Source organism: Ambystoma mexicanum, chromosome 3q (genome assembly GCF_040938575.1).
Source record: "Ambystoma mexicanum isolate Mex_15411 chromosome 3q, UKY_AmexF1_1, whole genome shotgun sequence".
Classification (NCBI taxonomy): domain Eukaryota; kingdom Metazoa; phylum Chordata; class Amphibia; order Caudata; family Ambystomatidae; genus Ambystoma; species Ambystoma mexicanum.
Genome location: NC_090926.1, coordinates 1,063,767,733 through 1,063,774,648, shown reverse-complemented (window position 1 = coordinate 1,063,774,648; position 6,916 = coordinate 1,063,767,733).

The following is a 6,916-nucleotide window of genomic DNA, read 5'->3' as shown; positions in this document are numbered from 1 at the left end:
CATCACATCACATGGCGCATGGGGATGCAGCTTGCACGGCAATGTCTCTTGAAATGGGCAGCTGTCTTTTCTTAGCCCATTCACAGATGCACAGGTTCCCCAAATGTTCAGATGCGATGCGCCCATTCTGCATGCAGCATTTTCCTTCCCGTGTTAATACTGGGCAAATTCTTTACTTCTGATCAGCTCTGTTATTGCATGCCGGTGTTAGAAAGCATGCATACATCAGCATGTAAGGTAGATTGCACTCTTTTTCAATTTCTCACTCACAGCAATTATTGCCTTCAGTTCTGTTTCAGCATTCTGTCTTTGCACCCCCTCCTCAGTTTTTGCTCACACTGACGGTATCTCTCACAGGGGATGGAATGCAGGAATGTCATTGTTTATCTTTCCTGTGCAGCTCCATGGCAGCGCCATGAGCACGCAGCAAACTTATCTCTTTGCCTATAACTCTTAAACTGTGGCGGCGTCAATGAAAGGCACTCGGTTCAGACTGTTCATTCAGATTAACTGTTTCCTGCAGTGCTTTCAGCAACTCAGAAAAGCTCCCATATCTGCCAGCTTCTGTAAACACCATTTCACTGAACAGGAGCGCAGTATTCTGCTTTTCTGCCTTCCTCCAACAGTTTTTTTTTTCCTCGCGCACCTCGCCCAAGACAGTGCAAGTTATCTTCAAGGCACAAGCTCTACACAGCAAGACTCTTATTTTCAAAAGAGGCACTTTTTCTTGTCATCAGATTCTACTCCATGTAATTTAGCAAAATGTCAAAGCGTCTTTTAGCCTGTTTTGAAACTGATCAATGTCCCATTTAAAGGCATACATTTTTTTTCTTTTTCCTCGTAACCTTGTAGGTTGGCTTCACAAACTCACTCCAATGCAATGTGCGATCTTTCAAAAGAACCCGCAACCCACTAAATCTTTGTGCTGTCTTATCACACACAGATTTTTCATTCTGTTGTACCATTGCCAGAATATAACCACTTATTTCAGTGCATTTAAAACATGCCATGTGTAGTGCAGCTCCCTGCACGTTTTTTTTCTCTGCAAGAGCAACCCACACTCTATATTGCTTGTGGGCTGTTAATGTGTCAACAACATTTTTCACCATGTACCTCAGTCAACAGGTCACTATTTCCAAAACATACATCACTTATAACGCAACAGTACAAATCCATGGCATAGCGTGGGAACAGTTACATACTCTAGGGGCAATTTAGAGGCAATTTAGAAAAATATAAATTGTCTTTTCCCCCCAACCACTGCAAACTGATTCTGCAATTTCAAATCAATACACAAAAATCGAAAATCCAAATACCACTCACTCACTTCCTTTTTTAAGTGAGTCTCTCACCCATTGTAAACATGGCACAGATAAAATGCAATGTAGCCATTTTAATGTGTTTCCTTTAAACAGAATGCACCACCAGCACATGGAATTTACAGTTGCCAAAAGAAAAACAAACCCTTTAGGCTCTCAACATAGATGTTACTCTTTCTCCTAAACACGGCTCATTCCCACGTTATCTTCAGGAATGTCAACACTTCAAAATCATACATTTAAAAAAAGGCGAACCTTCACCTCCGTACATTACAGCCCCCCACTCGCTAGCACACTGGGGCTGAATCAATGGTTGAATTACTATTCACAATTTGCATGTCAAATCCTCGCAACTATTTTCCTGCCCTCAGGACAGAATAGAGTTGAGAACTCCGTCTCACTTTGCATTTCAAATTACTACTTTAAACTTGGGGAAACCGCATGATAAAATTCTTTCCTAATTGAACATAAATCTTTCTTGACCATTCATCGGAGCGCTTTAAACATAGCCATTTCCCGCTTGTTTATCGCCATGTGCTCCCTGGCTCCATTCCCAAGCAATAAGTCAGTCACGACTGATTTACTGAAGGGAGTCTTAACCACATAAGCTATCGGCCACGGCAAGCCGACACAAGTCTTTTGTGTCTCAGAGCTGCAGTGAGACCACCAAGGAAATGCGACAGCCTGCTCATCACTCTGCACTGTGTTCTCTCACATAATTTGTCATTTCAAAGCAAGGCACTGCTCTGCACAAATCCCCAAGCTGCCACCAAATGTCTTGATATTGGGCAAATCTTCCTCGGGACCAGCCCTTGGGAGCAAAAATTACCCAATTCAGCCCAAAATACAGGTTCTATTGTGCCGAGCAGTGAACTCATGCTAGTGACAAATGACACCTTCAAAAAGTTTTAGTATTTATTCTAAACAGTGAATTTCAGCAACATCTTGGGATTCAAGTTAGAGAAGATTACAAAGCACAAAACTTAGAGAAATGCAAAATATAGAGAAACATAGAACTTAGAGAAACATAGAGAAACACAGTCTTACGCTCCTTCAATCAGCACTGGGAGACCCTGGCCCTGATAAGCTAGCTGTAACAAGCCCCGCTCAGAGGACAGCGCTGTAGGGTGCCGACAGAGCCACAGATTCTGGACACTTGATCTTGCTCGAACCAAGTCCACAGATCGATCTCCCACCTGAGTCATGTGGCCATGCATTTTTATAATCTCGTGCTGTCAGTCCATGACGCACAGTTCCAGAACTTTCCCTGTGCAAAATATAGGCTTGCTCATGGAAAAACCCAACTCTGTGAATTTCCACTGTGCTCCTTTTCTGTGCCCCTCCCTACTTGGAGCCCATCTGCGCGAAAGCTCAGGAATGTCTTATCAGTGCCTTCTCAGAGAAAGAGGATTTGTTTACGAAGCCATGCAGGGCTACCGTTAGAAAGACAGAATATTCTAAGAGAAGCCGAGATGAATTAACCCCATGTGAGCAAGCTCTAAAAGGCATGCACTCATAGCTTAGTGTTCATGGCGCTTAAGATTGGCTATCTAAGCGCTATATAGGTGCCATAATGTTCCAAACACTCCAATAATGTCTATTAGCTACAGAGCTGGGGCCTTCGCCCTGCCTGTCTATCTACAATGCATAATGTGACCCACCACCCCTACTAGGCCTGCATATTCCCTGTAGCTCTCTACTGCGTAATGGAAGTGCTACAACAGACTACTGTCAGCATTTTTGGCACATACTTTGAATAAACTATTGGCTTTCAGCGGCTAATGCTGTCATCTAAAGACCTGATTGGCTAATTTGCAATTTTGTTTATCACTACAGCCCCCATGCAGGAGATGGTGGCTATCCTTTGAAGTCGTGGCTACTTACCCCTGTACGGAACCCACAGAACAGGCACGAAGAGGAGTACAATCGGGTTCATACCCGTACTCGTGTTGTGGTCGAGCAGACCTTTGGCCTGTTGAAGGCACGGTTCTGCTGTCTCAGCAGGTCCGGTGGAGCACTCCTTTTTTTTTTTATTGATTTAGTTGAATTTATCAACTTTTCAATAAACAATATAGTTTCCAGTAAAATTTAAATTATACAATGATTTCTGATATAAACAACATTATATACATCTTCACAAACATTTTATGCAACACGCAGAAGATAATACTAGAAATGTACGTAACAATAAAATCACAGTGATTACATAAAATTGTTCTGTTCCAAAATCGTAAACCAAGTAAAAAGAACACAATAATACAAACTAAAAATAATTTGCATCTCGAACACCATCGTTTGAACCTTATTAGAACAACACAGACTAAATTTATGATTGTTTGACAGAATCCAATCGCAAGGAGAGCAAAAAATTCACAATTGTAATCTGAAGTCCCAATAAAGAAGATCCATAAATAATAGCCCAACATTCGTTTGGATCACACAGATAAAATGAGCACTCCTTTACAGCCCTAAGAAGGTGGCAAAGATCACCATGGTTTGTGCCATGCTGCACAACATGTGCATCCAGGCCATCCCCACACTCTCTGGTGCCCCCGTGTTGTTCCCTTGTGCACCCCCCCCTTTCCTGCCCACAGGAGTCTGTCTTGATACATTCTGGTTTCACCATTACCATCTTGTGGCCAATGCTGCATTTTACTTTTATGGACTTCATTGATTCACGGTGCGTCAACCTTTCTCAACTCTCATGCTGGACTTCCTTTGCATCTTGTACTCATGGTGGCCCTGAATCATGCTGTTCCATCTTCATCTTGTATCCTGGCTTGCAACATTATGTGTTACTACTGACTTCTGCAATTGTATTAGCTCTCCTCTCTTGCTTCTCCACTCTTTTTGACTGCTTAATCTCTGTTCTCCCCTCCCCTCCACTATCCCCTCCCTTTTCCTATCTCCTCCCCTCCTCCCCTTAATTTCTTCTATGCACTTACTCTATCAGAATTGTCCCTGGACCTACTATGATAGCAACCTCGTCTGTCGCTCCCCTATCCCCTTACTGATGCCCCCCCCTCCCTCCAGCACTATCTGAAACGTTGTCAGGGCTAGTACGATAGTCACTTGTTTTGTTCCTCCCCTCCCTTTCTGCACCCCTCTCCCTCACCTTTTGTTTTCCTCCAGCTCTACCAGAAATGTCGTCAGGCCTAGTACGGTAGTTGCCTGTCTGTTTCCATTTCCTTCCCACTCTCCCCCTCCCTTCCTTATCTATGTCTTAGCACTTGCACTATCTGAAATGTCGTCAGGCCAAGTACGATAGTTAATTTCACATCCTTACTGTTCTTGGCCTGTAAGAATGTTGTTGTATTTTCCCTTGTTCCCTTCCTTGCATTGAAGCGCTTTGAAACACATTGTGTATAGGCGCTATATAAATAAACTATCATATCATATCATATCATATCATCCAGAGAAACATACCAATGCCACCTGACATTGACCTGCATGCACCGGGAGAGGAGGATGATGATGGAGGAGCAGCACCCCTGCCAGTTTGCGATGCACAGGATGGCCGTGCTGTGCGCCAATCACTGATTGATGATTTCTTCTGAACCACAGGGATGCTAATGGGTCTGTGTTAGTACTACACTGGGCACTGGGATTGTGTGGATATGGACACAGCGTGTGTGGGGAGTTGGGCACTTTGCACTGTCAAGAATTGAATAAACACACACGAAATGAACAATGTCCAGTCATGAAATGATTTTGAACACAATGGGTGTATTGGAATATTAACAATGTAGTGCTAGAACCCTCCACCTCACACATACCCTCCCCCCTACCCCCGCCCCCCAACACCCCTAACATCCCATACCCCCAACTCCCCATATCCGCCAACACCCCATACCCCCCCAACACCCCATGTCCCCCAACACCCCATACCCCCCCAATATCCCATACCCCCCAAAACCCCAAACACCCCCAACACCCATTGTCATCACACACACACATGATGTTCCATTCAAGAGTTTTGCAAGGTGGCACTTGGCACATGCAGGGTGGTCCTGCTACTTCCGGCCTCTCTTCGGGTCTGGCGGCGGCATGTCCGTTTGGCGTGCACTGCGCCTGGCCATGTGCACAGGACTAGAGGGAGTCGAGCTGGCAGGTGTGGTGGATGGGGTGGAGGTGGATGGGTGTGCCACTGCCGGCGTTGTTTGTTGCTGCTGCATATTCGCCAAGATCCTGCCAAGGACCTCTGTGACCGCAGCTAAGCTGTCCCTTATCACTATGGTGTTGGCATTCATGGCAGTGATGGAAGCCGCATTTGCCTCCTGAATCTTGCGGCGGACCAGCTCAATCAAACAGTCCTGCCAGGCCTCAACCCTCGTGAGGCGGGCCTCCATGTCTGTGGGGGCTGTGGAGGTGGAAGGTGCAGTGGCAGGGTGGCAAAATGCTGGACTGCCCTCTGATGTTGTGGACAGATGTGGACTGGCCAGTAATGTGGCATGTACTAGCCTGGGGCATACAGGTGTGCCCTGTGTGGAGTGTAGGGGGGTGGGCTGGGTGTATGCAGACATAAAACATGGATATTCTTCTCTGTGTCAGAGAATTCCTCTGCGTGGCCATCCACATCACTGAGGGGGACAATGGCTGCTACCTCCCCTATGGAACTTGTGGTAGCTGACTAGGTTCCATCACCCTCTGCAGGAGTAGTCGACTCCATTGTGGCTGTATTGTTGCTTGGTGTTGTCTCCTCCTCAGCTGCTCTGACCTGTGCTGCTGGCCTTTGTTGCACTCTAGGTGTTGATGCCCTGGAGGTGGATGGTCCACTGGCTTCTTGTCTGGCCCTGGTACCCTTAGTGGATGTAGTGGCCTTTGGGGCAGACTCCTGGCCATCACTTTCTGCTTCTGTGCCTGTGGGGGTACAAGAGATGCAGGGCATCAGTGATGGTGGTACGTGCAAGATGCATGATTTGGTGCTGTTCAGTATTTCACATTTCATGCATTGCTTCCTTGTAGGTGTGACGCTCAGGGTACTTGCAATGTGGGGGTGCCATTTGGCATACGCCGTGCACTCTCATTTCTGGACTGTTGTGTTCTATGTGGAATACCGTTGTATTGCGGTTTGCGTGATGTGTGTCATGTGATTGATCCCTGTGTGTTGGGTGTCTGTTGGTAATGGTATTGGCACGCAGCATGCGTTTTATTGTGCCAGGGTTTGGGCCACCATCTGGACATGGATGTATATATGTGTGTATGATGGCCCATGCATTGGCTTGGTTCACTTTCACATCTGTTGTGCTGAATCATGCTTTAGTTTACTGGGGTTTACGGGGTCACTCATCCTCCATCTCCTGATGTCGCCGCACCCGTCTCCATTTCACCAAAGCCCTCTATCGACTCCATATTTATCATGGTGCTGCAGGTCTCCTCCCATTGCATCAATTTGGTGGGTGAGTGGTCCCCGGCGCCTGTGGCCATGCCTCCCTGCGGTTTGATGCTAGTATGTTTCGCACCCGGAGACCTAGATCGTCCCACCTCTTTTTGCAGTCTTTCACCGTGCGGGGAGTGGCACCAACCGATGTCACCTTCCGTGCCACCTCCTCCCATATTTGTTTTTTTCTCAGTTGGGCTTCGTGTTTCAAGTTATG